We start from the raw sequence: 18,752 nt of genomic DNA, 5'->3' as shown, positions 1-18,752 counted from the left end.
TCCACTAAGCATCGTTTGCGCACTTCGTGGCCGTTGAGGAGGTGGAGATGGTCCTATTCTCTCTTCTTCTGGGGTGTGTGTGTGTGTGTGAGTGAGTGCTAATAAAAAGAGGAAAATGGTATAACTTGCTATCACCCAAGTGTGGTAGATTGGTTATGCCATTTCCCTCTTGAATAATAGGTCTTGAGTTCAACTCTCCTCGTCAAATAGATCTTTAAGGTCTCTTGGGATAGTTTCCTACGACGTTAAAATACTCTTCTTCTCGGGGGTATGTGTGCGTGTGAGTGCTAATAAAAGGAGAAAAATGGTATAACCTTTCTATCACCCAAGTATGGTAGATTGGTTATGCCATTTCCCTCTTGAATAACAGGTCTTGAGTTCAACTCTCTTCGTCGGATAGATCTAGGTCTCTTGGAATAGTTTCCTACAACGTTAAAATACTCTTCTTCTCAATGTAGCGGACACAACATTCAATCCCATTTTGCCACATCAATAGCACACTTGTCCGGGCGGACTGTGAGACAGAGGCCTTAGTGTGTAACCATGCCCTCTCGTTCCAACTCGGACTGAGTCGGACCCATAAGCCATAGGGCCGGTTCAGACTAGGCAGCAAAAGAGAAATGCACAGGGGTGTCAATGTTCCATGTCGAAATTTGATTGATTGAAGTTGAGGCACTCTTTCGCCGAGCCCTCTACTCTACCGACCCCCTTCCCCCCCTACACCAAGATTTGATGGCCTCTCTCCGCCCCCTTCGCTTTTTCTCCTCCACGCTTTTCACACTAGGCGGCGGAAGATTTGAGCAGATGTGTTTCTTCCGCCGGTTCCGTCTGAACCCAGCCATAGTTGGACTGGCAATCGCGCGCTGCGAGTGAAGGTAAGAGGAGCGCGCTTTCTAACGCGAGTCTTTGAGGCTTTCTTTCTGTCAGAGTCGCCCACGTTGGCTGATTTCGCAGATGGTGTGCATTCGGCAAGCAACTGTAGATGACCTCCTGGCTATGCAGACATGTAACTTGATGTGTCTGCCCGAGAATTACCAAATGAAGTACTATTTCTACCACATTCTTTCGTGGCCTCAGCTGCTATATGTCGCAGAAGATTATAACAAGAAGATTGTGGGCTATGTGCTCGCTAAGATGGAAGAGGAGTCTTCGGAATGCCACGGCCACATAACTTCCCTTGCTGTGCTTCGCACCCACCGCAAGCTTGGCCTTGCCACCAAGCTCATGAGTGCTGCCCAGAGAGCTATGCAAGAGGTATTTGGAGCTGAATATGTGTCTCTCCACGTCCGCAAGAGCAACAGGGCAGCTTTTCACCTCTATACAGAGACCCTTGGCTACAAAATTCATGATGTGGAGGCCAAGTATTATGCAGATGGTGAGGATGCGTTTGACATGCGCCAGCAGCTGAAACCCAAGGCTGTTGAAGGAAAGTCTCATGCTGGCAAATCGTCTGTTGAGCACACAGAGGGCTCACGTTCTGCAAATAAAAATGCAAGAGATGAGGATAAGAAAGGAGTTTTTGTGCAAAAAGGAGATAAGACGGATACTTAATCATTCAATTTTCCGGTTGTGAGGAGGTTTGAGATTATCTAGTGTCTAATTCCTGAATGCTTTTAAAGTCTATGATGACTGCGTTTTGAGTAGACATGTTAACAAGCAAAGAAAAAAATCTTGCAAAATATACCGGTCTCGCGTTGCTTTATTCTTGGTTTGTTTGTTTGAAGAATCTCATTTCAAGGTAAGCTTCTTTTGCGAATCTAGGTTTGCTCATTTGCCTATGACCGCGTTGTTGTAGGAGTTTGAAGGTTGGGAATTGTTACTTAGCACTGTCTTGTCCTATATGCTAATGACTCTATATTTGAGAGTTTTTATACAAAGTGAGTTTTTTTATTCAAGGAAGCATCTCTCATCTATGTCGCCCATTTGTTTTACTCTAATTAGTTTTAAGTTCTTATTGTAAACAAAGATATTGAGTACTGATTTTTTTTTTTTCGTTTTACAGATTCATGCATTTGTTTTATCCCTCCTTATATTAAGTACATTGAGACTTTTTTGACCTTATGATGATATACAGGTTGAGTGATAGTTTGATGGTTACCTAGATAGCAATTACAGATTTCAGCCACGTAAGCTAGCATCTTTACACGCTGTCCATACACTGCCATGTCTGCAATCAAGCTGTGCAACAGGGCTGCCACACCATCTATTTTGTGACACTAGGCCAATACATTTGGGTCATAGATGGGTGTAGTCATTGAGATGGCCCTGGATGAGCCGATGGCCCCTCGTTAAGTGTCCGTAAGAATCTTCTCAAGCCTTTTTTGTCTTTTCTGAAGTACACCCCATTTGGCATACATTTTGGCTGTTGTGTTTTTGTGTTGTGCGTGCGTGCATGGCTTCGCAGGGCGATGGTTTTTAGCACCTCTGTCAGGTGTCCACTGGTGCTTCTTCTCGCCCATCCTCCTCCTTGCTGGTTCAGTTTCTTTCCAGTCGCATGGTGGTATCGGGTAGCATAGCTGCCCCCTTACCACTTGGAGGATTCTTCCCTTGACAGCTACTAGGTGCCTATCTTCCAGAGGCATTTGTGGATATCTTCTCCTCTTGGCTCTCCACCTAGTTCCCAGGGCACTTTTACCCTCACTAGAGGGATTTCCCCTTGGTTTTTTCAGTGTTACCGTTGTTTCAGCCTACAACCCGTTATCTTTCAGTTTTTCCAGTCTTTGATGGGCTTTTACTGTTTACAGGTTTTATGCCTTCCGGTAGCCTTGTACTTGCCTTTAGGCATTTGTATCAATTTTACTTCCCTGTAGGTAGGCACCTTTTGGGCACCTACAGGGGGTAACAGTAATAGAGAATCAGTGATGAGCTTTCTTTGTGTGTGTGTGTGTGTGTGTGTGTGTGTGTGTGTGAGAGAGAGAGAGAGAGAGAGAGAGAGAGAGAGAGAGAGAGAGAGAGAGAGTTTTTCACCGTTTGGTCGGTTCTTACTCTTAATGGCAGCTACCACACGTGTTGCGGGCGTCACGACGATTGCCTACGCACCCTTCACTTGGACATATGACCTGACTACGGAGGACCTAACCAGTATTGAGACCGCCACTCGACATTATCTGTGTCGAACTTTGATTGGGTGGATGGTGGGTCTCTCCTTCTCACGCGGCATAGTTCATGAGTGGCTTTAGTCTGCTCTCCGTGGCTCCGAGGACAGCATCCAAGAGCTCCTCATGCTGGGCCACCGCATCATTGAGGTGCAGCTTTTAGGCAATCGTCGTTCTGAGTCTCTACAATCGCTCTCCTACTGTGGCTGAGACCAGTTTGTTGGTTGTAGAGTGCTGGACACTAGACTTTGACGATGAGCAGTTCGATTGATAAGAGAGGATCCCTTGGCTTCCAGTCACGGTTTCTTTTTCATCTCTCCTGATCCATCTTTTGGGTTGCCTTACCTCGTCCATAAAGGACATGGGGCCAACTCGAGGGATCGACGGCGCTGGAGAGATCCATCGTCGATTAAAGCTCCAGGAGAACAAAAAGTTAGGGTTCCCAGCCGGCCGTCGCGCCTTGAACCCCAGACCTCCCCCGCCACACTCCTCAGCTCTATCCAACTCGCCTAACACGCATCCGTGCACATATTGCGAGTCCGTGCGTACATAAAGCCTGCCCCCCCCCTGCTGCGGATATCCGGCGGTCTAAAATCCGCGCGATGCCGATCGCGTGCCCCTGTCGTAGATCCCATGAACGTGACCCGGTGTCACTTATAAACGAGGGTTGCCTTACCTGCGTAGCCGCTAGGTGGGATCTGTTTATACTAGGTTCCTTGGGTCATATAAACATGGTACGGGGAACGAGAACGAGAACAAGAATGGGGTCGGGATGACAAAAGTTAGGAAACGGGGTTGCGGTCCGGAATGACAAAAGTAAAATTCTCTTTTTTTGTTGATTTTTTTGAGCTACATATATGTCTCATAGAGCTAACGACACTTTGAGCATTGAATTTCATTTAAATGGATAATAGAGAGGGAGTGTTATGCCCCGATCACGGGAGCGAGGATCTAGTCTATGACATCGTTGGGATGGGTGTCCAGTGTCCGGATGGACGCTGTGTGAACCCGACTAGTGTGGATGGTCACTTTTATAAAAGGAGGCCAAGGCCTCATTTGCAATGTTCGACCTCCACTAGCAAAGTGCTAGTTGTTACCCCGCGAGGCTAGGAGTGCACGAGGTCACCTCGAGGAAGTAAGGCCAGGTGGCATGGGACGCCTGGTCCTACAGGTGCACGCCTACGTCCTTGGACGTTGGCCCCAACAATGGGGTGCTATTGGATGGTGGATATGATTGGGTGGTTCATCCGATGGGTGTCCATAGGCGAAGGCTTCATTTGCAATGATTGACCTCCACTAGCAAAGTGCTAGTTGTTACCCCGCGAGGCTAGGAGTGCACGAGGTCACCTCGAGGAAGTAAGGCCGGGTGGCATGGGACGCCTGGTCCTACAGGTGCACGTCTACGTCCTTTGACTTTGGCCCCAATAATGGGGTGCTGTTGGATGGTGGATATGATTGGGTGGTTCGTCCGTGCGTGTCCATAGGCGGTTCGTGTAGCCGGGAGATTCTCCTGTGAGTATCAGAGTCTGCTTGGCTACTAGGACTGTGTGCACGCTTGTGGATATATATTTTTTCAATCCGATGAGGTATTTTCATTGACTAATTGTTGTTTTTTTTTTTTTGGTGATCAGCATGCAGGCAATAATTTATGTACTGTTTGTTGATTTTTCATAAAATCATGTTACGTGCACATGGCTTTGTGTGCCTCGTGGACATGCTTCATCGACTTCCAGAGTCAATTTTGCACCTATCCCTAGATAGGCTAGAATCCTAGGAGGATAAGGATCGGCAATTTTGTGAGCCTATTCGTAGGACTTGCATTGTCAGGTGCAAAGGAAGTGTTTTAAGGATTTAGCTCGGATCTAGTACTCAACACAAACACAAGGTCACTTTACTTCACTTGAAAAGAGAAATTAAACTGAATACAATGAAGGAGAGAGGTAGAGAGAGAGAATAGTGACAACACTGCATGTCGAGTCCCAACCACCCTCAAGGGCCCCCTTGCTCTGTTGCCAGAGCAAGTACTTGCTTTATTTACTTGCACAATGCTAATACAATGGTCATAAATGCTGAGATGCTTTATGGGTACTTGGTGAAGATGCTTGGTATTGTGAGACTAAGGGTTGAATGCTGAAAACGCTAATGGTTTAGAGGTTGACTTTTGCAACTTAATTGAACTCTTCATGACTGAAAGCGTTGATTTGCTGGCTGAACTTACTGATGCTACTGTTGAAAAACGTTGGCTGAATTGTGTTGATGCTTGATTGAAAAAGGGTGGTCTGATTGGGGTTGAAATCGCTGGTCTAATGAGGCTACAACATTGAGGTACTGAAGTGAAAACGCTGAAGTGATGAGGCTTGGAAACGCTGAGGTGCTGAAAAGTTTAAACGCCAGGTGCTACTGGTAGCAAGTGCTTCTTCTTTGATTCCCTAGGTCACTTATATAACAGATTCTTGTTGGGTCGAGCGGCCATAAAGTCTGCCTCCACGATCTTGACAAATTAATGCTTAAAATTTCACTTATTATTAATTGACTAAAGAGACTTTTCCTATGTGACTTAAGAGACTGTTCCTATGTCTATATGCCGAACTGACTATATTGTGCAAGAGAGGGTATGCAACTATGACCTGCCTGAACATGCACGTCCTACTAGAGGCTCACAAAGTGCCAGACTAGATCCTAAGCTAAACTAAGACGGACGCTAGACTGTAGCAGAAGCTTGTCCACGTGGCTCAAGTGCAATGCGCACGTGACATGCATGTTCGAACGAGTCCATTAGATTAGGCTTTCTAGTTTTGGAACCCTCTTGCGTCAATGGTTTGTACAAGCGTTTTGACAGATGATGTTACACTACGGTGGGCATATGGCATGTAGTTTTAGGTCAGAGGAATCCAACAAGCCATTCCCTGCGTCAACCGGATTTCTAGGTTGGCAGGTGTGCGATAGTTTCACCCAGACACTTTGCCTAGACAAGTTCATTAATAAATCATTCAAATGATTTATTTTTATAACTTTGTCTTCCAAGTTTGCCCTATATCAGTCCTTGAAACTTCTTAAGCAACATTTTCACCTATAAAGGGAGCAGGAGACCTAGTGTTTTGTCATCAGACGAGTCAGCGTTAGATTCAGCCTTAGACCTCCACCATACTGTATCATCCCTTGCAGCGAGCGTTTTCAGTTTTCAGCCCATTCTGTCGCCGGAGATCGCTTGGATCTGCTGACTCTATTCTCCCTGTTGCAGCCCGTTGCTTCGGCACGCCTTTGATTCTCTTCTCGTCCATTCGCTTGTCGCATCGAGTGCTCCCATTGCTGTCCATCATCGCCTCCATTATCATCTGCGTTTTCAGCCATGCTTTATGTGTCGGATCGGTTGCGTTTTTGCAGCCAGCCTTTAGCCCTTCATTCCTTCCACATCTGGAGCGCAAGTCAGCCCCTTGGTGGCCATCAACAACCCCTCATCGAGAAGATTTTGAAGGTGCATCAAATCAGCCCTGGAGGTGCTTCATTTTGAAGAGTTAACCCGGCGACATTCCTCATTTGAGTCGGTAGAGTTTGCATTGAGGTGTTGCATGTGTAACAATCAAAAGCAAATACCACATTGGCAACGGTGTGCCTCTCAGGTACAAAGCATATACCGCAGTACCCGTCAGTATCTCAATAGTACCGAGTATTTAAATCAAGTACCCATTAGCATCTCACATTTAGCATCATCGTATCAGCATTGTGCAAGTAATAAAGCAAGTACTTGCTCTGGCAACAGAGCAAGGGGCCCTTGATGGTAGTGTAACAGGGAATGGGCGGAATGTAGCCCAAACGTTCCGAAACGGTGTTCCGGACGAGTCCCGTTCCCGAAATGGAGTAGGGAAGGGAACACCGCTCTGGAACTGGGTGTAACCGGAACGGTGTTACACAACGAGGGGGAATGGGGTAGAACGTGACGCGGAATGGCGGAACGCGGCCTGGGACGGGCAAGAGCAGGCATTTGGGGGCAGATTTGGGGCTGTTTGGGGGACATATTTGGGGCGGTTTGCAGGCAATTTTGGGGTTGTTTAGGAGATGGTTTGGGACGAAGCTAAATGGAGGTAATTCAAGCATTACTTTACTTGACCGTTCCGGCCCCGTTCCCGTTCCAATCCACCCTTCTCCCCGTTCCCGTCCCATTCCGGACCCTCCCATTCCCCGTTCCCGTTCCAAGTAACTATGCTTGATGGTGAATGGGACCCGACATGCCGTGCTCTCTCTCTCTCTCTCTCTCTCGCATTCAGTTCAGTTCAGTTGTTTTAAGTGAAGCAAAGTAACCCTTGTGTTTGTGCAAATTACTAGATCCGAGCTAAATCCTTAAACACTACCGCTGCACTTGACATTGCTGCAACGAGGTTCTCCTTAATTTACTGGGTTAATGTCGGGTTGGAATAAAAAAGGACAAGCTCGAGCCGCTTGTGAACAACGAGGCTTGGTAGAGCTGGGGGCGGGGTTGGAGCCGGGGTCGGGTGCAGGTTGGAGGAGACGAGGTAGGGGCGGAGCTGTGGGAATAGCTGGCTCTCTCGCTGGGTTGCCCCTCGCCCTTGGGAGGCCAACGGGAAACAAAGGAAAGCTAGCGGCTAGGATTTTGAGAGAGAGAGAGAGAGAGAGAGAGAGAGAGAGAGAGAGAGAGAGAGAGAGAGAGAGAGAGAGAGAGAGAGAGAGAGAGAGAGAGAGAGAGAGAGAGAGAGAGAGAGAGAGAGAGAGAGAGAGAGGGAGAAGAAGAAGAAGAAGAGAATTTTACATTGTAGGAAACTATCTGAAGAGACTTTAAAGACCATCCGACGAGGAGAGTTGAACTCAAGACTTGTTATTCAAGAGGGAATGGCATAACCAATCCTCCCCCCCCCCCCCCCCCCCCCCCCCCCCACACACACACACAGAGGATCTAAGTTCGAGTAATTTTGGTATTGCCTATCCAAGAAAATTTATGGGAAGATATCCAAACTGAGTATATTCTTCGAGAACTAGAGGCCGTCTTAGATCAATGTATTTGTCATTCGTGCAAATCTTCTTATGATGAGTACTTAATTAAATGCAAGGGTCACTTTGAAAAGTTTGCTACTAGGGAATCAGTTAGAGCTCTAAAAGCTCTATATCCCCACTTCATTGATGAGGAAATCAATGGTGTCACGGGATGAGCACCATGTGCCAACGGAAAAGAACAGAATGAACAACCTTAATCACTTCAAATATCAATTGAACTGAAAGAGATGCACGACACACGAGACAGGGAGTGGTGGAGTTCCACCCTAAGAGAGCATTGGCGCCAAACCTTTGGTTCCCCTTTTGATATTTCTTTATATTTTGTTTGAACTCAGTACAATGTTGGTACTTGCGCTCTGCACCTTCACCCGGAAGAGTGCCAGAGTACGAGCCCTCTGCACATATTTAAAGGCCCTTGGCCTCTCAAAAGCAGTTACATGAAAATCATCAAACTCTAAAAGCAACTAGTCCAAAAGCTGCCAGCGCGTTTTCAATGTAAAACGCGGAAATTCATGTGTTCCCTATGCCTCTTTTGAGCTAATTTCCTAGTACCCACCAACTTAACGTATAAGTGTCGCGTGGGGCGTGAATGACTTTGAACTAAGCCTAGCCACCCTTTTATTGCTCGGATTTCAGTGCCGATCGGCCTGACCATCTCGTGGTGACCTGCCCTTCACTATTGCGGGTGAAACTCTCGGCCGTCGACCGTTTCACACTGGCCACACAATGTTTGGCCATTTGTGACTTCAAAAAGAGGGTCCCAAAAATTAAATAAAAATCAAAGGAAAGAAACGAACAACTAAGGTTAGTGGTTCGTGCCTATGGACCATTAACACTTGTAGAGCAATGTACGCTTCTATTGCATTGAATATGTATGTACATTTGGTGTGCTAGCTCCATCATCACCCTGCTTTCGAACACGTTGAGTTGGGGCATACGTAGGTTGTAACCCAAAGGCCTCAAGGTAAAACTACAATACCTTCGGTGACTCTAGCAGTTCACACTCTTCCATCCACTTTGCATTTACAAGTGGATAGTTCCTAAACTTCACCAAATACCGTCGTGCAACTTTTCCCTAAACTTTTCTTTCCTTATGTGCCAAAATTTGCTCAGGAACCAAGATCTCATGAAGTTCCTCAGCTTCTGGTTGATCCTCATCTGGCATATCTTCTTGCAAATCACCCACGAAGGGTCTTAAAAGACTCACATGAAACGCAGTATGAATCTTCCAAGTGTCAGGCAATTTCAGTCTATAAACAACATCGCTGATCTTGTCAAGTACTTGAAAAGGCCCATAGTAACGCATGCTGATCTTGGGAAATAATATTTCTTTGTCCTTCATCTTCTTTAACCTTGCTTTTTCAAACCGTAAGAGTACCCAATCACTAGGTGAAAACAACAATTCACGTCGGTGACGACGAGCAGCCCTTTTTTGCTTTGCTTGAGTTTGCTCCAAGGCAAGCTTGATCTTCTTATACATTTCATCCATATTCTTTACATATCGATCGGCTTAAAAAATCTCGTCCTTTCAAAATGAGAGGAACCTTTTTGCCACCTTGACAATCTCAAAAGGTGCCTTGCTTGTTGACGAATTCACCGTATTGTTGTATGCATACTCCAACATAGGTAAATATTGTTCCCACTTGCCCTTATTATCTGACACATAGCATTTCAGCGGATCTAAGACAATAGAATAAGCTTCTTTGGACTGTCCATCAGTTTGTGGATGAAATAGTAAGAAAACTTGAGCGTAGTGTCCATGTTTTCAAACAAGCCTCTCCAAAACAGCTGGTCATACGAGGATCACTATCACTGACAATACACTATGGCATACCATGGTACTTGAACACATTGCACATAAACAATGTGTCATCTGATTAGATTTTATCTTCCTCTTGACAGGTGTCACGATTGTGACGTATTCTTTATTTTTGATTACCTTCCTCGCTTGGTTCTCTTGCAGATACGAAGACGTACCAGATTAGAGACCTCTGTTATGTGTCTCTTCGCCCAAGAGTCGCACCTATTCGGCGAATAGCCATGTCTCTTCAGCAAATGGCTGCACCTCTACGCTGAATGGTCACGACTCTATAGGAGAGGGACACGACTATTGGCCTAGAGTCATGTCTTTTGACCTATGGTCATGTCTCTTCATTGTGTCTCTTCAGATTCTATATAAGAACGCCCTTGTAACACATTTCAATCAATCAAACACATTCAGTCTGTGAGTCTCTTGTTATCAAGTTCTGTTCAGAGTTCAGTTTTGATCTAAGTTTAAATATGAATAAACACACATAGTAAGCGTGTTCTTCACAATGGTATCAAAGCAATTTTTTTTTCCCGGGCCTTTAGACTTGACGTCTACCTAACTTCACCGTTGCCTACCCTTCCCGCAATAGTTATCTCGTGAGTTGTATGGCAGCAGAGGAAAGTTGGTGTCCATTTGCCTATGTGTATGAGGTAACTCTTAGCTGTTCTATTTAATTCTATGCACATAAGAACAAAATAACAAAGGACGGAACAACAATGTTTGTGTGTGTGACGTACCCAAAGAGTCGCACACTGCATGTACCCGGAGATTTTTGTGCGCAATGAGTACTTGGAGAGTTGTGCAACTCATCGCCACACCTCTTCACAAGTGGCAACAACAACAACGTTTCAATTCACCAAGCGTCAACACTTTTTCTAAGCGATAGTTTTCTGGCAACGTTAGATGCTTCTTTTTTGATTCGTTGGCTGAATCGTACGTCGTTGAGGTTTTCAGTTTACGTTGGCCGGCCTTTTATTATAAGCCTTATAATCCCTTATCATAAGTGACCTTCCCGCCCCAAACTTGGGTGGCCGGCCAAAAGGGGGTGACTTGGTATTCATTAAACAAATAACCAAAGGATAATTTATTCAAATGAAGCCAACAAAATCATCAGTATGAGTGCTCCTTACAGAGAAACGCTCTAGTGCTGGCATTGTTGTGCTTTCTCTCGCGGTGCGTCACGCGTCCCAACCTTCATCTCCTCATGGATGACGACGCGTACGATATGCTAGTTCTGTACTTGTCGTACGTAGACGCTCTGAAGAAATCCTTCCAGAGAATCCTCCTTTGCCTTTACCGGCTCCTGATGTTGCTAAATTGGCTTTATCTAACAGAAAAATAATTCTAAATGAATTATTGGATTTATAAGTGAGAGGGTTTTCTCGCTTGGAACACCAAGGAAAAATAATTTTAAATGAAGTATTGGAATTTTAAGTGAGAGGGCTTTTCTCACTGGAGACATCCGAGTACAGAGTATTCCTAATGCGTCATTTAAAGTAATGACGGGAACACTGAGAACGGGAATATCTGTAAGGCCACCAGGAACGGGTACTTCTGATGCGTCACATCGGATGGGTGACAGGGAGCATCGGAAAGAAGTATCCAACCATCCGAGAACGGACATCTCTGATGCGTCATAGGATGGGTGACATAGAGCATCGTGAAAGAGATTGTACCGTAAGTTCGGTAGAAAGTGACTAGGTGATGGGTATTCCTGATGCGTCACAAGGTGGGTGACGGGCGCATCGGAAAGGGAATATCCATAGTTGAGAGGAAATTCCGAACTGTGTTAGAATTGTGCACAAGGAAAAAGCAAGCACTTGAATGAAGATGGGTTCAGAGGAAACTTTGAGGAAAAACAGATGCTTTTTGAGAAAGCGGGATTGCCTTTCGGGAAAGCAGATGCTTTCTCGCGAGGAAGTCTATGTTTGCATTGCAACTGTGCATGTGATTGCATCCAGGGACGCTTGGGAAGTGCTGTGAAAGCATTGTTTTTAACTTATAAGGTTTTATTGAGTTTTTGGACAGATTCAGACTATTTTTAAAATATGCCGGCCGCCCATTTAATAAGTGGGCAGCCATCTGATAAATAAGGCCACAGATCAGCGAGCATTTTCTCTCTCTCTTTTTCTGGCAGAACAACGAATTTTTTTTTTGAAAACAAAAAAAAAATTTGAAAAAAAAGAAAACGGCTTCAATCTCTACGCGAGCAGCTATTCGTGCCCATGGCCGAGAGCTATAAAAGCATCTCATGCCCTCACTTAGAGGGAAGGATCAGTTTTTACAAGAAGGAGATGCTGCTGCATAGTTCACCCGCAAAGAAGACGTTTGCCGGTGATGCCCATGGCTGTTCCAAGTGTACCCGATGTCGCTAAGACCTAGTGCGCGAGTTCCCTTGCGAAGAACTGCCTACGGAGCATGTTTCCATCGCGACAAGCTGCTGTTTTCTCTGTTTTCAGCCCATAAACGTCGTAGACGGGGCTGATTTATGAGAAGGAACTCGAGAACACACCTCTTTTGTGTGTAGGATTGGAAGAGAGGAATTTTTTATGTAGAGATCTCTTCCGGGGAATTGCTTTTCGAGAATCGAGTTGCGTTTCGAGCGTCGAGACTTTGAAGGTAACGATTTTCATGTTATGATCTTTGAGTATTTGATTGCAGGTGTACTTCCTCTTCGTGAGGGAGTAGGAGCAGAGGAAGGCATGAGCCTCTGCAGGAGAAAAGCGCTCTGAGGAACTAGAGCCAGATCAGCCCAAGGGTTTCGTACCCGAGTTTGGGAAGTAGATCCACGGATCGGAGAGAGGTAGTCTCTCAAGTTGTGATCCGGAAGTTGGGATTCCCAAGTAAGGACTTCGTGTCCTAGAAAGGAGAGTTGTTCTGCGGGAAGAGGACTCTGGAAAGAGAATTGGAAAAGAGTTGCAGGGATGCCATGCCCTGAGTCTGGAAGGTGAGATCCAGAGGCGAGAACCTTTATTCTCGAGGAATTGGAATAAGGAACGGAAGTTCCTTGGAATAGGGTTTTGCCCTAGGAATCGGAAGCTGAGGTTTCCGGGAACCATCAAGTCTTATTCTAGAACGAACGTGGTAATACGTTCGGTTCAAGTGGTTGTATAGACTTCTCCTCAGTAATAAAGATACTATTATGGGGGGGGACCAGTCCATCTTCTGGTCCCCAGTACTGTGTCGATCTTCTCACTCTCTATCTCTCTCTCTCTCTCTATTTATTTCTCTCTATATCCTCTGGCTTCCGTAATAAGTGATAAATCCTATTTATCCAAATGTATTTTATATTGTTATGCGCTCCCGTTTGTGACAGTGGTATCACAACATGGTCTCCTCTCTTTCTCTGTAAAGGAGGAAGACTCTAGGAAGATACGGGAAGAAGCCATGACAAGCCAAGAGAGAAGTAAGCAGGCGGAACCCTAAGTCTTGCAAGGAAAAGCTCGCAGAGTTGGAATTTTTTTTTCTCTCTGCAAGAAGTCGACACAAGGCTTGGGATTCTCTGAGAAGGCGACAAGAGCATGATGCTCGAGAACCTAGAGAATCCAAGGAGCGGAATGCTCGAGATTCTTCAGAATCCAGAAAATACCCATGAACGTCAATCCAGAACTATAGCCATGAAATCCTGTCATTCTGGGAAGGATATGAAGAAGGTCTCTAGACCTAGGAACACTTCCAGTCAGGTTTGATACTTTTGACGGAAGAGAAGATGCCCCGAAAGCTACCGCTTTGATTCGACAAGTTTGAAGTTGCCTTTGCAAACGGCAATTTTTGAAAAAGTGTCGAAGATGAGGCATGTGATTAAACACCTCAAGGGGGATTGCAAGTACTTGGTGGTATACCAAAGCTTTGCAAGGAACTTACAACAAGACTTGGATTCAATCCAAGGCTGAATTTTCCGACAAATTTTTTTCCTCTACGCTTTGAGGAAGGCATTCAAGAAGATTGGGATTGGTTTGCCCAATAGGAACACGAGTGAGTCAAAGCAAGTAGTGGTTCACTCTTGCCAAGGTAGCTCCACTCTCGATCCTCTCTGAGGAAGGAAACATGAAGAAATTCAACAGAGGACTTTTGTCCGAATTTTGTAGACGCATCTGCAAAATACTTTGCAGCAGATGGTAGAGTCAGCAATAAAAGCTGAGAGTGTACACCTTAGTGTACATAGAATCCAATCCCCGTAGTGGGACGGGAATCATTGAACACAGAAAGTTTGGAGTAAGGGAATTCAAATCTAACTCCTGAGTTCTTGAATAGAAGACCCTCGAACTTTAAGTGAGAGGGCAGGTTTTCAATCAAAGTTACATCTTTGAGGAAATCATGAAGTGCATTGTACTTGTTTGCTCTTTTGCACAAGATATGGTTGTCTAACCGGGATTACCACTCTCGAGTGTCTATGAGAGCGGGATCAAACTGAAACATTGTTTTCTGAGATGAATTGGTTTGCTTAACTAGCCGGAAGGTCAACTATTGATCTGGTATCCGGTAATTCTCGAACAGATTACCGGCTACTGCGGGTAGGAAATTATAAAGAAACCATTCTGAGCTTTCAAGCAAAGGAAAGCTTTCATGAAGCTTGAGTACTCTTTAAGCCCACACCCCCTACACGGTAAGGGAAGATATGGTAGTGCTTTTTGCACAAGTGAATAAACACTCTCTTTAGGAGGGAAGGAACAAGTGACGACTACGGCCTGTGCTTGAGGAATCCAAGGATTAAAATCCTAGATTATTTGATGAACGGGTTTTGCTCTAAGATCGAGCCAAGTGATCATCAAGTTGAGCGTCTTCGCTCTAAGGATCTTACGAAGGGAAGGAAATTTCCCAGGTTCACAGAAACTCTAACACAGCTTAAGAATTAGGTACACCTTTGAGTACATGGATAACACACGAAGATGTAGACCTATGCCAAGGAACTGGATGAGAGCTTGTTATACTCTCTTGAGCGCCTTTTTGCGCGCAAGGATATTCCGACACGAGAATCTCTATTTGCGATGTGTTCGGTAGAAGGAATTTAAGTTTCTCTACGGGGAAGAGGTTTTTTGATGGTCGTTGATCATTGAGTACGCTATGTAATTTTATCATTATAGTAGCAACTTTTGGTTGCGGTATATGTTTCTCCATGAGCAGGTCAAGTAGCATTTACACGCTGCTGGAATAAATTCGAACTACTCTGTTCGTAAGAATATAATTCGCAAACCGTTTCAAAATGGTAAGAATTACAAATGGGAGAATATCCCTGAGAATCAAAGAGGGTTCGCTCTATTGTGAACTAGGTTTGAATGTACGTTCAGAAAATGCTATGGCTAGAATCCTATCTGCCTGAGATTTTGCAAGGCGTGCCGTGCACAAGGAATCTTCGGATTGGAACCGTCCGCCTACGTTGAGCGACGGCCCGAAACAAGAACCTTCTTTAAGGTGATCACACACTTTGTTTGTGAAGGAAGACATCAAGATTAATACTCTTATGATTTGGGCATTCCCTATGTGGGAGGACACAAGAGGTTTAATATCCTCAGGACTAATAGCGCAAGGTTATGCGCAAGGACATAGACCTAAATTTATTTTTAGGAGGATGATTCTTCTCGGGATTGAGAAGGTGGAATTGAGTTAACAGATTCTCGGAAAGACGCGAATGACGAGTTCTTACATGGCTTGTAAGTTTAATGAATGGTGAATGATATCCTCGAGGTACTAGAGGAAGGACATGAAATGGTAAGGTAAGTATTGAATTATTGAATTTTTGTTTAATTTAATTTCTAAGTTCTCTTTTGAGAAAGGACGGGCTCAACTCACCATTGAGCAAGATTTGAAATTTTCCAATTTCTCCCTGGAAGTTCAGTTGGACCTCTCTACAGTTGAGGACAATTGTTTATAAGTGAGAGGGATGTTGCTAAATTGGCTTTATCTAACAGAAAAATAATTCTAAATGAATTATTGGATTTATAAGTGAGAGGGTTTTCTCGCTTGGAACACCAAGGAAAAAAAATTCTAAATGAATTATTGGAATTTTAAGTGAGAGGGCTTTTCTCACTGGAGACATCCAAGTACAGAGTATTCCTAGTGCGTCATTTAAAGTAATGACGGGAACACTGAGAACGGGAATATCTGTAAGGCCACCAGGAACGGGTACTTCTGATGCGTCACATCGGATGGGTGACAGGGAGCATCGGAAAGAAGTATCCGACCATCCGAGAACGAACATCTCTGATGTGTCATAGGATGGGTGACATAGAGCATTGTGAAGGAGATTGTACCGTAAGTTCGGTAGGAAGTGACTAGGTGATGGGTATTTCTGATGCGTCACAAGGTGGGTGACTGGCGCATCGGAAAGGGAATATCCATAGTTGAGAGGAAATTCCGAACTGTGTTAGAATTGTGCACAAGGAAAAAGCAAGCACTTGAATGAAGATGGGTTCAAAGGAAACTTTGAGAAAAACAGATGCTTTTTGAGAAAGCGGGATTGCCTTTCGGGAAAGCAGATGCTTTCTCGCGAGGAAGTCTATGTTTGCATTGCAACTGTGCCTGTGATTGCATCGAGGGACGCCTGGGAAGTGCTGTGAAAGCATTGTTTTTAACTTATAAGGTTTTATTGAGTTTTTGGACAGATTCAGACTATTTTTAAAATATGCCGGCCACCCATTTAATAAGTGGGCAGCCATCTGATAAATAAGGCCACAGATCAGCCAGCGTTTTCTCTCTCTCTTTTTCTGGCAGAACAACAAATTTTTTTTTTTTGAAAAAAAAAAAACGGCCGTGATCTCTACGCGAGCAGCTATTCGTGCCCGTGGCCGGGAGCTATAAAAGCATCTCATGCCCTCACTCAGAGGGAAGGATCAGTTTTTACAAGAAGGAGATGCTGCTGCAAAGTTCACCCGCAAAGAAGACGTTTGCCGGTGATGCCCATGGCTGTTCCAAGTGTACCCGATGTCGCTAAGACCTAGTGCGCGAGTTCCCTTGCGAAGAACTGCCTACGGAGCATGTTTCCATCGCGACAAGCTGCTGTGTTTCTCTGTTTTCAGCCCATAAACGTCATAGACGGGGCTGATTTATGAGAAGGAACTCGAGAACACACCTCTTTTGTGTGTAGGATTGGAAGAGAGGAATTTTTTATGTAGAGATCTCTTCCGGGGAATTGCTTTTCGAGAATCGAGTTGCGTTTCGAGCGTCGAGACTTTGAAGGTAACGATTTTCATGTTATGATCTTTGAGTATTTGATTGCAGGTGTACTTCCTCTTCGTGAGGGAGTAGGAGCAGAGGAAGGCATGAGCCTCTGCAGGAGAAAAACGCTCTGAGGAACTAGAGCTAGATCAGCCCAAGGGTTTCGTACCCGAGTTTGGGAAGTAGATCTACAGATCGGAGAGAGGTAGTCTCTCAAGTTGTGATCCGGAAGTTGGGATTCCCGAGTAAGGACTTCATGTCTTGGAAAGCAGAGTTGTTCTGCGGGAAGAGGACTCTGGAAAGAGAATTGGAAAAGAGTTGCGGGATGCCATGCCCTGAGTCTGGAAGGTGAGATCCAGAGGCGAGAACCTTGATTCTCGAGGAATTGGAATAAGGAACAGAAGTTCCTTGGAATAGGGTTTTGCCCTAGGAATCGGAAGCTGAGGCTTCCGGGAACCATCAAGTCTTATTCTAGAACGAACGTGGTAATACGTTCGGTTCAAGTGCTTATATAGACTTATCCTCGATAATAAAGATACTATTATGGGGGGGGGGACCAGTCCGTCTTCTGGTCCCCAGTACTGTGTCGATCTTCTCACTCTCTATTTATTTCTCTCTATATCCTCTGGCTTCAGTAATAAGTGATAAATCCTATTTATTCGAATGTATTTTATATTGTTATGCGCTCCCGTTTGTGACACCTGCACTAGAACATCTTGCCGCCCGCGAGATTATCATCATCTCCGATTCGCCGGAACCTGACATCATACTCATTTTGGATTCTCCAGAGCCAGAAATTACAGAGATCTTTGCACCTATACCTAGTCCTACACGCGTCTCTGAGCATACAATTTCGGACGTATCCGTGGGGATTCCATCTCCCACATACTCTCGTGAACCTCCTAACCCTCTAGACAGAGAGTACCTAGTTGCAGGTTCCAGAGGTGGTCAGTTATTGGATTACCATCCGGTGCGAGCAAGCAGAGTTACGACATTACGAGTTTCTTTTGACTCGTTTCCCTTTCGTCGCACACCACATTCCGGCGTGTTATGTGGATAACCTCTTCGAGATCCAGACTTTCCACACATTGGTTCCTTTTCACGTAGAGGAGTCGTGCCCGATTACACTCCACTGACTCCAGAGCTCGACGAGATTGAGGATTTCACGGAGGACGACCCGGCATTTGCCGAGTTCGCAGAGCCACTACACACACGGTCTACTTTGGCTACAGGTTGGTCTTTTCTAGCCTCTCCTCGCTACAAGTCGTGAGCTCGTCATGTTGGACACAGGGACATGTGGATGGTGCCGCACTCTTGGCTGCTATTTAGCAACAATTTGCGGCCCAAGCTTCACGACAGGCCAAGTTCGAGTCTATGCTCCAGTCCTTATCAAATGAATTTAAAGCACTGACACAGCCGATGTCACGAGTCTGTGGGAACTTTCCTTGTTGATTTCTTTTTGGGGGAATTTTATTTGACTTGTTTTAATGCACCCCTTTGGAAATGCCAATACCCGAGTTGCATGGTGTGAGGCGGACAATAAGAGTCTAGGCCGGACGGCCAGTGAGCACTGAAGTTGGGCAAATGGACTAAGGTTAGCCCTGATGGGGCTAAGAGTGTAAATCACCTGATAGCTGGTCGACATTGCATTTTTCGATGTGGTTCTAGTGGTGATTGATGGTCAG

The 18,752-nt window shown here is 45.1% G+C and overlaps 1 pseudogene across 1 annotated transcript; it reads left to right on the top strand.

Moving 5' to 3' along the window:
- Positions 1-721: 721 nt before the first annotated feature.
- On the top strand, positions 722-1,702 carry LOC147428058 (N-terminal acetyltransferase A complex catalytic subunit NAA10 pseudogene; annotated as a pseudogene). The gene is made up of 2 exons (XR_015185967.1): positions 722-875; positions 955-1,702. The product of XR_015185967.1 is annotated as an N-terminal acetyltransferase A complex catalytic subunit NAA10 pseudogene (transcript).
- Positions 1,703-18,752: the final 17,050 nt, after the last annotated feature.

This window comes from Adiantum capillus-veneris, chromosome 23, assembly GCF_014529385.1.
Source record: "Adiantum capillus-veneris isolate H3 chromosome 23, ASM1452938v2, whole genome shotgun sequence".
NCBI classification, from domain to species: Eukaryota; Viridiplantae; Streptophyta; class Polypodiopsida; order Polypodiales; family Pteridaceae; genus Adiantum; species Adiantum capillus-veneris.
The sequence above is the reverse complement of the archived record's forward strand: the minus strand, read 5'-3'. Positions and strand labels throughout refer to the sequence as shown.